Below are 16,633 nucleotides of genomic sequence, written 5' to 3'. Positions count from 1 at the left end.
AGTTGGGTATAATTCATAGGAATTCAAAACATGAAAAATACTGGTGGTGGTTCTTTAGTGGCCAGCACAGAGTAGACTTATTGTGAGAAAAGTTTGTTCTTGTTTCCCTTTGCTGAAGAGTTTCACATTTTATTTTATTTTTATTATTTTCTTTTTTTGCGGTATGTGGGCCTCTCATGGTTGTGGCCTCTCCCGTTGCGGAGCACAGGCTCCGGACGCGCAGGCTCAGCGGCCATGGCTCACGGGCCCAGCCGCTCCGCGGCATGTGGGGTCTTCCCGGACCGGGGCAAGAACCCGTGTCCCCTGCATCGGCAGGCGGACTCTCAACCACTGCGCCACCAGGGAAGCCCAAAGAGTTTCACATTTTGAAGTGAATCTCAGACATGATGCTACGTCTGTGTCCTGCATGTGCATTTCTTTTAATTTTAAAAATTATTTATTTATGTTTGGCTGTGTTGGGTCTTTGATGCTGCGCACGGGCTTTCTCTAGTAGTGACCAGCCGGGGCTACTCTTCGTTGCAGTGCATGGGCTTCTCATTGCGGCTTCTCTTGTTTGGGAGCACGGGCTCTAGACGCGCAGGCTCAGTAGTTGTGGTGCACGGGCTTAGTTGCTCCACTGCATGTGGGATCTTCCTGGACCAGGGCTTGAACCTGTGTCCCCTGCATTGGCAGGCAGATTCTTAACCACCGTGCCACCAGGGAAGTCCCTGCATGTACATTTCTAAAGCACACTGACGTTTCCTTACCCAGCTTCGGTGCCAGCATATCCGCACCAGCAGGGATTCTTTGGTGTCTTGTGTTAGCCAGGCTTTTCACCTTTGAGTATGACATTAGCTGTGGGTTTACCGTAAGTGGCCTTTGTTATGTTGAGATATGCTCCCTCTATACCAACTTTGATGAGAGTTTATCGTGAATGGATGTTGAATTTTGTTAAATGCTTTTCCTGCATCTATTGAGATGATCATGTGATTTTTAGTCTTCCTTTTGTTAATGTGGTGTATCACATTGATTGATTTGTGAATATTGAACCATCTTTGCATCCCTGTAATAAATCCCACTTGATCATAGTGTATGATCCTTTTTATACATTGTTAAATTCAACTTGCAAATATATATATATATATATATTTTTTTTTTTTTTTTTTTGCAGTACGTGGGCCTCCCACTGTTGTGGCCCCTCCCGCTGTGGAGCACAGCCTCCGGATGCACAGGCCCAGCGGCCATTGCCCACGGGCCCAGCCGCTCCGTGGCACATGGGGTCCTCCCAGACCGGGGTACGAACCCACGTCCCCTGCATCGGCAGGCGGACTCTCAACCGCTGCGCCACCAGGGAAGCCCTCAACTTGCATATATTTTGTTGAGGATTTTTGCATCTGTATTCATCAGTGATACTGGCCTGTAATTTTTTTTGTAGTATCTTTGTCTGGCTTGGGGATCAGGGTAATGGTGGCATTGTAGATGAATTTGGGAATGTTTCATCTCTTCAAGTTTTTGGAATAGTTTGAGAAGGATAGGTATTAGCTATTTTTATGTTTGGTGGAATTCCCCAGTGAAGCTGTTCAGTCCTGGACTTTTGTTTGCTGGGAGTTTGTAAATTACAAGTTCAATTTCACTGCTAGTGATCCATCTATTCAGATTGTGTATTTCTTCCTGAATCAGGTTTTGAAGATTGTATGTTTCCAGAAATTTGTCCATTTCTTCTAGGTTGTCCAGTTTGTTGGTATATAACTGTTTATAGGATTCTCTAATGTTTTTTTCTATCTCTGTGGCATTGGTTTTAATTTTTCCTCTTTCATTTCTTGTGTTCATTTATTTGGGTCCTCTCTCTTTTCTTCTTGATGAGTCTGGCTAAAGGTTTGTCAATTTTGTTCTATCTTTTAAAAAAAAATCTCATTTCATTGATCCTTTCTATTGTTTTTTGGTCTCTATTGTATTTATTTCCTCTCTGATCTTTATTATCTCCTTTCTTTTGCTGACTTTGGGCTTTGTTTATTCTTCTGTTTCTAATTCCTTTAGATGGAAGTTTAGGTTGTTTACTTGAGATTTCCTTGTTTCTTGAGGAAGGTCTGTGTCACTTTAAACTTCCCTCTTAGACCTTATTTTGCTGCATCCCATAGATTTTGGAAAGTTGTGTTTCCATTTTCATTTGTCTTGAGGTATTTTCTGATTTCCTCTTTGATTTCTTTATTGACCCATTTGTTTTTTAGTGGCATGTTGTTTAGTCTCCACATGTTTGTGCTTTTCTCATTTTTCTTCCTGTAATTGATTTCCAGTTTAATGATATTGTGGTTGGAAGAAATGCCTGATAGAATTTCTGTCCTCAGTCTCTTGTTGAGACTTGTTTTGTAGCCCAGCATGTGATTTATCTTGGAGAAGGTTCCATGTGCACTTGAAAAGAATGTGTATTCTGCTGTTTTTGGATGGAGTGTTGTAGATATCTACTAAGTCCAACTGCTCTGTTGTGTCATTTAAGACTAATGTTGCCTTATTGCTTTTCTGTCTGGATGGTTTGTCCACTGATGTCAGTGGGGTGTTAAAGTCCCCCACCATTATTGTGTTGTTGTCAATTTCTCCCTCTATATCTGTTAATACTTGCTTTATATATTTAGGTGCTCCTGTATTGGGTTCGTATATGTTAATGAGTATAATATCCTCTTGTATCGCTCCCTTTATCATTATATAATGCCATTCTTTGTTTTTTTTTATAGCCTTTGTTTTAAGGTCTGTTTTGTCTGATACGATTACTGCTACTCCTGTGTTCTTGTAGTTTCCTTTGCATGAAATAGCTTTTTCCATTCTCTCATTTTCAGTCTGTGTATGTCTTTAGCTCTGAAGTAAGTCTCTTGTAGGCAGCCTATAGGTGGTATTTCATGGTTTTGAATAAGAGTTTATATATATATATATACACATTTATGTAAACATATATATATAAATGTTATGGAGTAAAGTTATACATGTAAATAGGGAAACTTCACCTTGTTTCTGGTTTATTTTTTATTTCTAACGCCACTTCGGACTATCTCAGTTATTTTCTCTTATCCTCCTTGAAGTGAGGAGTACCCTTTGGAGAGTCCTCTGTCAAGCAGGCTCATCAGGCAGTTTGCCGTGGCCCACGACCGAGCTGCCACGCTCTGTGTTCAGGATTCAGGTACACAGTCCAGCCGGAGCCGCGCTTCTCTGCATTTGTAAGAGTCTCTTATTCTGCCCACTGTTCCATTTAAACAGATTTTTAAAATCTTGGTTACTTGAAGTTATATGAGAGTGTTTGAGTCGAGATTAAAATCAAAACTCACTTCCCCTGGAACGTTATTAGAATTAGCCCAGAGCGTCTGTGTGTGCGTTGCAGTTCCCGCAACACGAGCACTGGGTCCAGGTCTGCACGCCGTGTGTGTGGCCGTCTCCTCCATAAGCTCCAAGGGAGCCTGGCAGGAGGGCTGCACGTAGAGGCTTATTCACAGACAAGGGGAAGCTGCAGAATAGCCACCAGCTGCCCCCTGGAGGCCTGGTCTTCTGGTTCCTCAGTGGGTTGAGCCCTTCCTCCCCCAGGTGGAGGAGGGCACGCAGGGCCGGGCACTCTTGGCCTCGTGGCAGCACCGTGATGTCAAGTGCATCAGAATGCCTTTAATTCCTTTCTGGGACCTCAGCAGTTTTCTCGGTGAAGTTTGGAAGAAGTCGGGAGGCAGTTTTCATCCAGGCAGCTTCACTCTGAGCTCTTCTTTTCAGAAGTAGACGTCATTTCTGCTCCCTAGATTTGCTTACAGGTGAGAACATGCCTTTGCTCCCAACCCAGGGTCTGCTGTGTACCAGCACCCCCTCACCCTGACCTCCATGGGCGCTTGCCATCTGTGCAGAGCAGATCCCTAAAGCTTACGGTTATTTATAACTGTGCTGACTTCCTTCTGTTTTTCATATAATTCTAGCCAAAGAATTTTTTTGAATAATCTTAGGCAATTAGATATGTAGTGTTATCAGTAAAAATATTTTTGTGATACTCAACATGCTTGCTTACAGAGTGTTTGATTAAAAAGTGGGCCCTCAAGTTTGAATGTTGGATCTACAACTGATTTCTCCCTTGTTTTAGGGAACTGTTCACATGGAATGGCTTAGCCGAGCATATGCCTCTCAAGAGCCGTTGAGTGGGCGGCCTGGGCTCAGACCTGCGTCCTGGGCGTGACCCTTGGCTCCCCGCCCTCAGGCTCCTCGCTGTAGAAGAAGTCGGGCCACGACGTGAGGCACCCGGCGGGCCCTCGGTGCCCGGGGATGGGGAAACTGTTGTTACACTACCTGAGAAGACGAGCACCAGGTGAACTGGAGATTCTACATTTTATCTGCTGCAAGTGTGACTCCTCTGAGCTATGATTTATAAGGAGTTCCTCTCACGTTTTTAAGCAGGAGATGGACAGCAGCTGGCCTGTGGCTTAGTCAACCACTTGTCCCTGGTCTTCAATGACGATCTTCAATGATGATCAGGGACACCTGCTGTTTTTTCAGGTAAAATGTAGAATTTTAGTTCATGTGGATTTATGAGTGCGTCTTGTTACCAAACTAGGTCCGTTTGCCAGACGCTGAGATGCCATGGGGTTATTCATGACGAGACGGGAGAGCACATCTCAGATTCGCTCCCCAAGGGTGGGGACTGAAGCCCCAGTAACCAAGGGACCCGTACGTCAGAGGCGTTATCTATAGAGCTGGCTAGGGAGTCAAAGATAAGGCGAGCTTGGTCGGGACGCGTTCCCCGTGAGGGTCCTGACCAGCTCTTCCCTCACCTGCTGTTCTGTAGGATGAGCTCGAGGGTTTCTGTTGGTCACCCATTGCTGTTAACCCTGTGGGCATGGTTTCTGGACAGGCCTTTTAACCCTATGGGGCATGGTTCAGCCTCATTATGGTCTTGTTATTAGTTGCTAAGTGCAACTCTCGTTCCCTTCAAGACGAGGACAGACTAGAACCATGGCTTGAACTGGGGAATGAAATGATGAGATTTAACAAACCAGATTCCACTGAGCTCCGCTAGACCAAGAAGGGTGAGTGTAATTTGTGAGACCGGAACTGCGGGCATATTTGTGGCAGGGGCCCTGAGGTTTTGGGGGAGTGAAGTCGTCTTACAGACAGGACAGAAACATGGTTTGGAAGTTAGTAGCGTTTGTAAATAAACATTTTTATGAACGGAACAAGGCAAAGAACTTTTTTAAGCAAGTAGGTTTGAGATGAGGACAATGATGTTAAAATTACTGCCTCTTTGGCTTTGTAACTGGTACCTGTAGGTTCCTGGTCCTAAACCTTGAGGTCTCGCCCCTCTTCGTGAGACTCCTGGTGCTGCTTGCTTCAAAACTTACACTTGGGGCTTCCCTGGTGGCGCAGTGGTTGAGAGTCCGCCTGCCGATGCAGGGGACACGGGTTCGTGTCCCCGTCCGGGAGGATCCCACATGCTGTGGAGCGGCTGGGCCCGTGAGCCATGGCCGCTGAGCCTGCGCGTCCGGAGCCTGTGCTCCACAGTGGGAGAGGCCACAACAGTGAGAGGCCCGCGTACCGCAAAAAAAAAACAACCAAAAAAAAAAACCTTACACTTGGTAGGTATTGTAACAACAACTGAAAAAACAAAGTATCTTTCACTAGTCCGTGTGTTTTTGTGAACTACAGAGGAGGCACCAGGGGTCACTGGCCCCAGCCGGTGGGGAGGCCACACCCGGCAGTGGATGAGAGCACGCCCCGGCCTCTCTCCGGGTTCCCGGCCTCGGCTCTTCCCAGAGTCTGCAGCCGGCTCCGGACAGAGGGAAGGAGCGGCCCTTCCCAAGGGCAGACCAGGGCCTGGGGGGCGTGCTTCTTGCAGTGTCTCTTTTCCTCACCCACCCAGCCTCTAGCCCATGTAATTCCAGGACGGCCCGTGGCTCCGCCGGGCTCAGTGCCTGTGTCGGGAGTGCGCTTTTAGGGCCCTCGTGCACGTACACCGGGCAACCCCCATGATGGGTGTCCACGGTGATTGCGTTGGTTGTGGACGTCTCTCTGTGGATTTTATTGTTGGCAAAAGGGCTTCTGCTGAACTAAGAAAATGCAGTAGATAGTCCAGCCTGCATTTTAAAATGGGCTCTATTTCCATTTTGGGGAAAAGAGTCATCATTAGCTCCCTTTCCTGTTCTCAGCACAGCATTTTGCCCCATGCGGGTAGTTGGTTAATGGGCATACGGTTCAGCTTTGAAAATAGGATTGGTCTCTCAGCGTTTACCCGGAAGGCAGGAAAGTGGGTTTCTGTTTCCATCATCGTCTAAGGGAAATAGGAGAAGTGTGTTCTGGATAGTTTGATTGTGGTCAGTATTAGGTGCTAAATTAAAATTCCCTCCTGGAGGACCTGACCTCTGAGAGCACAAGCAGGTGGTGTGTCCCGTGTGAAAACCACGGATCACAGTGATATTTAATTTACTAACGGGGTCTGTGTTTATGCTTTAGGCTTTAGAACGTCGTTTCCCACCACACGCTGCTGTCCGGCACGGAGACGTGGGGAGCCCGGCCCCATGCCTCCTCTTAGCCCGTGCCTGGCACCGGGCAGACGCGGGGACAGGCTGGGTGGGTCTGAACGCGTCCCTGGGGGGCCCACCCCCTCTCGTGTCGGGCTGAGGGCAAGGGGTGTAAAGCCAGATCCTGGGGTCAGTTATTTCGGAAGATTAAAGTAATTAAAATTTCATTAAGTATTATGGAATTGCATGAAAACGAATTCTTATAAAAGGATGCAACTGAGCTGAGAACTCTTGCTTCTGGGTCTTGAGTCCTTCGTCTGTCTGGGCGCTGCCGAGTTGGCCCCCTTCCCGCTGCCCTTCCTGTTGGTGGGGACCTCGCGCCCCATCCCTGTCCACCCACCGTCCGTCCTGCTTCTCGCCCGGGCGGGAGCCTCCTCCCTGGGGGAGAGAGGACTGCGGGCCTGGGTTTTGTGTCGCTCACTCTGTTTCTAGAGCGCCTCCCAGCCCACACCCGGCACATCGGTCTTCTTCGGAGGCGAGAGAAGAGAAGACGTGTGTGACACGTGGACACAGAGGAAAGCGCGTCCTGGCTGGGGTCCCTGGGGTCCCGGCGCTCACCCCGAGGCCACGCGTCGGCACAGGCCTCCGGCTCCGCGCTTCGTGTGCCCAGGCGGAGCTTGGAGGAGAAGGTCCCGTTGTTGTCACTGGGAGTTGCGGGTCTGTCCTGAGGCGCCGGGCAGGCTCCTTACGGCGTCTGCTCCGCTGCGCCCCTGCCTGCTTGGGTACCGCAGCCGCGCCGTCGGGAGCCGGGGAGGGATGCTAGTCAGTGGTGGGAGGGCTGGGAGGACGAGAGGAGGGTGTCCCGCTCCGCAGTGGATGACTGGGGGCCCCGCTGGATCCACCACGCGTGGCCCCGCGGCCTCTTGCCGCCTGGGGAGGTGGGTGGTGCGAGCGCCCTCGTTTGACGTGCGAGGAAAGGCCGCTCAGCGCGACAGGGGCGCGTCCGAAGGGACGGTGTCCGGCCCTCCGCGCCCACGCGGAGGCCGCAGCGCCGTGTCTGCGCGGGGGGCGCGGGGTCGCGGCGTCCCGAGGAAGCGCCGAGGTGCCGCCCCTTCTGCGGCCTTGGTGCTTCGGCGAAGCTCCCGGAAACTTACACCAGAGGGCAGCAAAGCCATTTCGGATAGTTTTCTGCTCGGTAAATTTTAGCTCTCAGTTTTCTCGAGGTCATGTCACAGAGCTGCAATGTGCATCTTTCCCGGTGTTTCCAGTTCTTCCTGTTAGTTTTCTGACAGGTGTGATGTGGTGATGTTGCAAGTCCCTGTCTAATCTCTAACTTACCATCTGTAATTCACACGCCGAGCCCACGTGAGCACAGGCTGCTGGAGGTGAGCTCCTTGCGACGGCAAGGATGTCTCCTAGCCCTGCGATTTCAGTCACGAAGTGTCAGACTCGGGAGATCTGAGGCCTTGGATCGCCCAGGATCACGGCGCCCAGGACGTGGGGATGGAGCCCTTCCCGGCGCGTGGCAGCGGCTCAGAAGCGCAGCTTTGCTTCAGTACGGGGAGCATCGCTGGTTTTCTGGTGCGAGTGTCTCCCCGTCGCCCGCCGGCGCACCCGCCGGAGTCCAGTGGGCAGCCCAGCCCTGCCCTTTCCGTTTGGTACCACTTCTCGCAGGACCGCAGTTTTCATTTCCCAGACTCCAAGAACCCACCTCCAAGAAGCCTCTCGCCGCACGGGCTCCTCAGCGTGGCAGGCGGTGGCAGCGTCTGGGGGTGACTTTAAGGGTGCCCCTCCCCCCCCAGCCGCTGCGAAGGCCTTTCGAGTTGGTCACAAGGGCGGGGCGGGACGGGGCCCAGACAGAAGCCACAGCGCTTGCCGCCGCTTCATCAGGACGGAGCTGACGGGCCGGGCAGCCCAGCGCTGGGGCCGACGGGGCACGGGACCCCTCGTCTGGACGGCCGTCGCGCTGGCCAGCGGCATGACCTGGGCAGTACTGCCTGTCCCTTCCTGAGCAGACGCTTATTTTCCTGTAAAAGGAGGGGATGGATGCAGTTAAGTGATAACCGGTCCGTTATCTGCAAGTTTAATTATTCTGATGCTGTAATTGCTGGTCAAGCCGATGGGTTACGTCACAGTTCAACACCTTCTTCAGAAACCATATTTAGCCTTTAAATGAAGTAAAATCCACCTCCTTGGGCGTTGGTTCCTCTGGGTCGCTTGGCTCGGAAATGCCTCTGGCTTCCAGCGTTACTTCTTCCTGGACGAGGTGCGGTTCTGGTGTTTTGGATGAAGGTACTCGGTCCTTCCTTCCTGCTCTGTCCCGCTCAGGTCACGACAGAGCAGTGAGCACTGTCCGCTTCCTGGGACGGACGCTGAAGGTGTGGTCGGTCCGCAGGACAGAGCTGGCACCGCGTCTGGTAATGGTGACCCTAGGGAGACTGTCGGGCAGTCCGCTGTCCGAGCAGAGCTTCTCCAGGGTCCCCGTGTCCTACCCTAACCAGGAGGCTGGGCAGCTGGGCAGCACACTGACACTGATCGACGGTTCAGGACTTTCTTCTGTGTGTGCGTGCGTGGTGTGCGTGTGTGTGTACACGTACGTGACATGCATGCGCGCACAGCACACAAGTACATGCATGTGTGCACATATGTACACACAGTTAAATAAGCCTTTCGTTTGTGTGGCCTAAAAATGACAGCGAATAATACTAAAATACTGGAATAATTTAAATATAAATTCAACGTGATTTTATAGTACAGATGAAAATATGCCCAAGGGATACTATGTGGAGGAAGTACCTTCTGGGGAAAAAAATGTTTCAGTGAACTTATAGGAGATCATTTGGAAATAGAATGGGAAAGGGGGACAGGAATATGACAGGAAAAGAGGTGATGACAGGAGACGCGGCTTCGATTCATCAGATTGTGCTGGCAAAAAGCATATTTTCAAGAAAGCTGTTAGCATTTATTTTCTATGAGTCTTGTAAAAAGGGACTGAATCCTGGGGAAACTAATCAGGAATGGAAAGTTGGTTAATTCCCAGGCCTCTGCAGGGTGGGGCGCTCGGCAGCAGTGAAGAGAGAGGGAATTTGTTTTAGGCCCTTAGTCCTTTCAACTTCTACCCTGTGACATGGGCTGTGCAATGAGGCAGCAGACACCTCCGAACTATGTTTTAAAACAGGTTTAGAATTTTGGCTTGAATATGTATACTGCCCAGTTATTTTAGAGTTTTTAAACGGCCAGAATTCAAAACACTCATTACAGTAAAATTTAATCATGTAACATCTTTTAGAAAGTCAGGAAGAAAAACCAGAAACTAAGCTGGTTCTAACAAAGTACATTCTATACATTTAGAATAAATAGATGTTTGGTGTTAAGATGAAAGGATCTCATATTTAGAGCAGTAGAGTTTTTATTGACATTTATTTTGTTAGTAATGGTTACTGATTTTCATTGCAGGGCAAAGACATTTCCTAAGCCTGTATAGTCTGTGCAGTTTTATTACATAGACGCGTTTATCTTGTCGTCCTCGGCCTTGAGTTTCAGCTGGCCGAGCATCACATCGACACCAGCAAAGGCGCCGCATGAAGGCAGTCATCTCCTCTCGGGCCTGTCCTCTCTGGACTCGGGGTGCCGCATTTCAACAGGAGTTATGTGTAAATAAAGCGTTTACATTTACAAATGCCATCCAAAATGTGATAATAGCCTCCTGTTACCAGAAATCCCCCTTCTCCACACGTGGAGCTTCCCTGTAGGGCCGTCCCTGGGCTTGGGGTGATCTTGCCAGGGGCCGGGGCTCAGGAAGGGGGTCATCACCCTGGTTCAGCAACATATTTAACTCATTTCGTATGTAGAACCATTACTGTTTATAATAAGTTGAAATTACGGAATATTTCATATATATCCACAGATGTACGTTCGTGTGGGCTACTGAACACCTGCCTGGCCACACCTGACTTCGGCAGATATTAATGCTTTACTGTCTTTTTTTTCAAAACTTTTTGAGGAAACGAAACCTTGCAGAGAAAACTGGAGGCCTCCCCTCCGAGCCCCGTTCCCCCCCCAGCTTTCCTCTTCCCGAGACCAGCGTGCTCGCTTCCCGTCCCTGCTCTGTATTTGCTGTGCATCCAGGTGTCCTTTTGGTTTGATGGAGGGGTCGCGTGTGACGCGCCTTTCGTGCTTACAGCCGCGCTTATTCCTTTAGTGTTAGTAAAATATGATTATTAAGTGGCATGAAAACTTTTTTTTATTTTCAAGTTTTTAAAAGGTAGAATCTTTAGTTGTAGTGAAAGGGAAACAAAATGATGGATCATATTTCATTCTCTTCCAGGTATAAACAGAAGAGCAGGTGCACACCTGTTTTCAGGATCCCCATGACAGATGCAGCAGATTACTAGCTTATCAGCAGTGAGTGATTTTTATTCCTGTATCCTTTCTCCTGCTGTCCTCCCATCACATCCTTACCATTGCCCTTCCAGCAAAAGCATGTGCTGAAGGTCCAAGCCCCAGGCTCGGGCTGAGCGCCGGGAACTCGGGGAGCTCATGGTCCTTTGTTTAATGGCTTCATCTCAGTAGAGAAAAGAGCCTCAAAGGAAAAATAAAACTGGAGGCAGTAGAGCATATGACATATAGCAGGGTGATATAACCTGATGCTTCTGGCCTATTAAGTAACATAGTAACTTAGTACATTTAAAAAGTAAACTGCTACACTTAGTATGTGCACCCTGTGATGAACTGAACAGCTTACCCCATTTCATGTGGAAGATGGCAAAAATTACAGCGGTTGCTGTTGAATAGCAAATTGATTCCAAAACTTTAAGTTTTGAGCTTTTGTGGCTAACATCATCATTTTAACTTAAAGAGCACTGATTTTAATTTATTTAGAAGCAAAGCTCTGAGCTTCAGACACTCATTTTATAAACTTTTAATTTATTCAAAGGTCTAAGTCAAATTCTTCTGAAAAGTGTTATACTTGAAATTTCAGAAGGACTGGTACAAGGTGTTACAGGTTCTAGTATATTTTGGTTAGAAATGTGACATTTTTATGCTAGAACCTTTTGCTAAAAGAAAACCCCAAACCAACCAACCAAAAAGCACCTATAGCAGAAATGTGTCACCCTGTTTATTCTGGCCTTGAGTGAGGATTTCTGCATATTTTGGTGTTAGCATTGGGTTTATTATTGAACCTAGTACTCTTTCTACTCTACACTTTTCTGCCACATATACTTTCTTTAAAAATTTATTTTATTTTATTTATTTATTTTTGGCTGCGTTGAGTCTTCGTTGCTGTGCGCGGGCTTTCTCTAGTTGCGGCGAGCGGGAGCTACTCTTCGTTGCCGTGTGCGGGCTTCTCACTGCAGTGGCTTCTCTTGTTTTGGAGCGCGGGCTCTAGGCACGTGGGCTCAGTAGTTGTGGTCCATGGGCTTCATTGCTCCGTGGCATGTGGGATCGTCCTGGACCCGGGCTCGAACCCATGTCCCCTGCATTGGCAGGAGGGTTCTTAACCACTGCGCCATCAGGGGAGCCCTCCCACGTATACTTTTTAAGACAGTGCTCTGGGCTAAACATTGAAGGTTAGGTCATTGGTACATTGTCCCTCCTATGCCACATTGATGAAGTTTACCCACCACGTGCTGTGTCGAGGGCTTGCCCTTCATGTGTGCAGCCTGTGCCTGGGGTCTCTCCCGCCCACGGCCTCGCCGTCTAACCTCTGGCTCAGACCTGTCTTCCAGCTCAGTACCTACATGCCGGACGGCCGTTCCACCTCTATTATGGGGTGTCTGACATCTGCAGCCTCACTTACCTCTAAGTAGACTCTTGGCTTCCCACCTGGAAATCCATACCGCCCGGGTCTCCCCACCGTTTGAGCAGTGCGCCCACTAGCTCCGGCCAGTTGCCTGGGATCAGCTAGGGGAGGGGCTCTGGTCAGGCCTCTCCTGTCAGGCCTCAGAATCATACCTAATCATCCATCTGTACGTCTCTGGTTGGAAGGAGTTCCCAACCGAGTCACAGGCCTCGTGGTTGCTGCTGGCTGGAGCAGGACCCTGGAGGTTTCGACCTCAGTGCGGCTGCAGCGCCGCCATCACGGCGGGAGCCCATTCTTGTCCCGTCCACCAAATTTGTCAAAGGAAAGCGAGTGAGTTTTTGACAGTGCACAGCCTTTGTCAACTTTGTTTAAAGTGTTTAGCAGATGCAAATATACGATGCAGTCAGTTTGCTGCCAGGTTCAACGGTAGTTTTTACTGGGCATGAAATTCTTCTAAGCCTTGATGTTTGACATTAGAAGACATTTTAATTCTGTATCGAATGTTAATGTTTACACTTTTGTCTTTGATTAGTTTATGGGCCCAGTTTTTGATTTTACTGGTAATCCATTTTCACTTAAAATGTGGTGGAACGTTTGGGTGTTTCAAGCGCTAGGCGGACTGGGTGGCAGCCATGGAGGTGCTGCGGGAATGGGAAGCAGCCTTTGTGAGTCCGCAGGTTCTCTCTGTAAGATGTAGCTAGTCTGTCTCTACAGAGGATGTGTTTAAAAATACTCACAGCTGACGGTTGAAAATCGGGGAATTGAGGAGGTGGCCCCTTCCATGAATTCACTGCCTCACAGTTTAGTTCAGAAGACACTTTGTTACCCAAAAGACCAACTGAGAGACTTGTGAACAAAACTTTTGTTTGTAGGACTACAGCTGCAATTTGGTTTTTGATATATTTGGAATGGCTTTCTAAATCAAGGGTTTAATGTATACTGCCTTCTGAAATCTGCATGGTGATTCAAGGGTATCCTCTTTATTTCAGTGAAGTCTTACCACATTGCTTAAAAGGACTCTCTTTCTTTTACTGTTTTTTTTTTTTTTTTGCGGTACGCGGGCCTCTCACTGTTGTGGCCTCTCCCGTTGCGGAGCACAGGCCCCGGACGCGCAGGCTCAGCGGCCATGGCTCACGGGCCCAGCCGCTCCGCGGCATGTGGGATCTTCCCGGACCGGGGCACGAACCCACGTCCCCTGCATCGGCAGGCGGACTCTCAACCACTGCGCCACCAGGGAAGCCCCGGCACAGAATCTTAAAGGGCAGAGGCGTTCACCTCCAGACGCAGGTCCTTGTGCCCCCGGGATGGCTGTCCATCCCTGGAATCTGCTGACCTGAGTCACAACTGACTGTTACCAACAGAAAGCAAAGGATACGGTCCCTTACAGGAAATGAGATGCACGTGCTGAGGGCAATGGGTTTTTTGAAAAGACCAGTCTGCACACAGACTCTAGGGGTTACAGTTTGACGAATAGCACTTAGAATGTTTAATGTACTATTCTCAAAATGCAGTACATAAAATTTATCTTAAAGATACATATTTATAACATCCAAGTGTCTCTCTTGAAATGTTACATAGGTTGTATATTTGATCAGTTTTTGCCGAGTTTCTTAGAGTCTTTAGTTAATATAATGCAGTAAGAATTGACTAAATTTACCAAATATCGCCATTCTTTAGTTAAAATGTTTCAGTCATGAAGGTAAATAGGAATCTCACATGTGATGTTCCTTTAATGCTGTCAAGTGTTACATTTAAAACATACTTCTTTCCATGCTTTCGGACACTTGCTGTCTCTGAAGTATTATGAGTTACAGTATTAGAAAAAGATTTCTTTGCTCATTTAACTTTTGAATGTATTGTACGTGACTCTTATTAAAGGTGGTCATTTCAAAGCTATCATCATCATCACTGTCGTCATCACCGTCATCATTTTCTGCGTGTGGAAAATGGCTTGTCAGCATTTCCACTATAAATTTTTTTTTTGCATGTTCTAATCTTTATTTCTTTCTGGAGTTTATCACAGAGTCATAAAGACTTGATTGAAACTTGGCATATTAGAGCCTAGTGTGAGATTTTTTTTCAATTTGGTTCCCAAATTTGTTTCATCTGTTTAAGTTAAAAATGAAAAATATGATTTTGGAGCTTTAGATGCTCTTTTACTTATAAAAATAAAGCCCTGGCTTTAGAATAATGGTAAAGACGATTCTTTTCAACTTAGGTAACCAGTTTTTCTCATATTCTCAGAGAAGTTATTTCATTTTGAAAAGTAACGTGATGCTGTTTTGTCTGACATCTTCCTCTGTTTCCATTTCATAAAAGAAGATATTTTAACCTTTTGCATAGAATACTTTTCTCTGTTATAAGGATTAAATAAGATAATGCATGTGAATTTCTTAGCATATGCTAAAGTCATTAACTGGAAGCCATTTTTAAAATACAAATTTATGAAGGCTGGTGGACATTGCCTTAGAAAACTTTCAATCTTTGCGTGCAACTAATTTCACACAATTCGTTTGTTCCCACGAGTTTAAGGAGAAATGCACAGAATTTTGCTTCCTGCAGTAGAAGGTCAGAAGCTGAATTAGAAATGATTTCTGCTTTCAAAGAAATTGTCATCGAGAAGGTGGTAGATGTGGGCGTGAATAACATTTACACAAAGCTGACTCTTTAAGCATCGTAAAATGAGAGGAAAGGGCGCCGCAGAGCAATGAGGACTGGGACATTTATTCTGTCTGGAAGATGAGAGAAGTCTGCGTTTGGCTGGAATCCCACGTCCTTCCTATTGTTAGACAGAACTTGATTTTACGGGGACTTTGAAGGTACATAAAATAGAGAAGCAGGTTGACTGAACTCGTTAAACTTCCCATGTATTGGAGGGTCTGGACTGGTCCCCGGGTCTCCCCAGGCCTCTGTCTGTTCCCAGACTGACTCGTATTTAAAATCGCGGAAGAGGGTTGACGTGTGTTGCCGCGGTGAGTGCAGACCCTCAGAAGGGAGGTACAGGGGTGTGTGGTCCAGCCCTCTGTCAGCCTTCCTGTCCCAGCGGCCGTCTCCTGCCACTCCAAGCAGCCCGTCTGCACCGGGCTCTTCCCCAACTACCCTGCTGCTAAAACACACGCCACCATTTCAACGTCTGGCTTTCAATTCCTCGAGGTCCCAGCTGCTTCCGAGTTGGAATCAACTTTGCAGGCAGACTCTGGCCACTGCTCTTGTCTCATCCCTGCCTGGCCTCCTCAGGTGTGGGTGTGGACCCTCTGGTCTCGGGCCGGGCATCCAAGGGGGGCCCAAATTGCTGGGCCCAGGCCATTCTCTTGCACCGTGGGCACTGCTGTGACATGTACCAAGCCCTGGAAAGTTTTAGATGCCCCAGGGGCACTGACCAGGACAGAAGAAGGGCAAACCCCAGATGTTTCCCTGTCCCCTCTTGGTGCAGTTGGTGATAAATACTGCTCACCGAGGGTTCCTATGCACCACATATTCCGGCGTGGTGTCCTCACAGGAATCCTAGTTCACAGACGAGGCGGCTGAGACCCTGGCATTGGCAAGTCCCGAGACCTGTGGGCCGTGAGTGTGACCTCAGGCACTGGCTGGCCGCAGAGCTCATGCTCTTAACCCTGGCGGAAGGCCACTGGGTGAGGGTCCCCACGCTGGCTTCTTCCCGTCCAGCCTCGGGGAGCTGTTGCTAGAACACAGATGAGCTCACATGCTCCACGTCTACAGCACTCCCCCGGGAGGTCTTGGCGGATGGCCAGACTGCACCTCCCACCACCTGCCTCCGTGGCCTGGACCAGTGGCAAACTCCTGCTTCTGTGTCAAGACTGGCCCCATTGCTGCCCCACGAGGCCGCCCTGGCCTGTCTGGTTGAAATCAGGGCTTTCCTTTGCTCAGCGGCCGTGCCTCCCTAAAGCTCTCCATGCCGGGGGACGGTGTGTGACGCACCCTCCCCGTGAGATCCTGAGACTCTGACCTCCTTGAGGACAGAGCCGTACCTGGCTGACATACAGTTGGCGCTCAAAAATGCCTTGCGTAGTCAGAGCCAGTGGGGCTGCCGCACCACTCTGCATGGTGCGGAGGCGCGTTTCTGTTTGCCCACGGGGCACTGGCAGGGTCTATCCTGCCTCAGGTTCTCCACGGCCCTGATGTAAGGCGGCCTGTGAGTCTCTTTCTGCTGGAACCTCAGCAGGGGTCAGTCAAGTCCCTTTAACACCCTGTGAACGTTTTATGTTTTGGCATTTTGGCATTTTAAATACATTTTTTGCTCTTCTAAATTACCTTTTTTTCCCAAACACTGTTCGTTCACGTCAAACTCCTTGGTCCATGGCGCAGTATTTAACCAGGCTGGGACGCCACCTCCTTCTTAGCGCCCAGCTGAGCCGTCGGG

The 16,633-nt window shown here is 48.6% G+C and overlaps 1 pseudogene; it reads left to right on the top strand.

Moving 5' to 3' along the window:
- The window catches only part of LOC112399625 (eukaryotic translation initiation factor 1 pseudogene), a 79,075-nt pseudogene that overhangs the window by 15,403 nt on the left and 47,039 nt on the right, over positions 1–16,633 (top strand).

The sequence above is a fragment of the Neophocaena asiaeorientalis genome, unplaced genomic scaffold (assembly GCF_003031525.2).
Source record: "Neophocaena asiaeorientalis asiaeorientalis breed wild unplaced genomic scaffold, Neophocaena_asiaeorientalis_V1.1 scaffold649, whole genome shotgun sequence".
Taxonomy (NCBI): Eukaryota; Metazoa; Chordata; class Mammalia; order Artiodactyla; family Phocoenidae; genus Neophocaena; species Neophocaena asiaeorientalis.
This window is presented reverse-complemented; position numbering and strand designations above follow the sequence as displayed.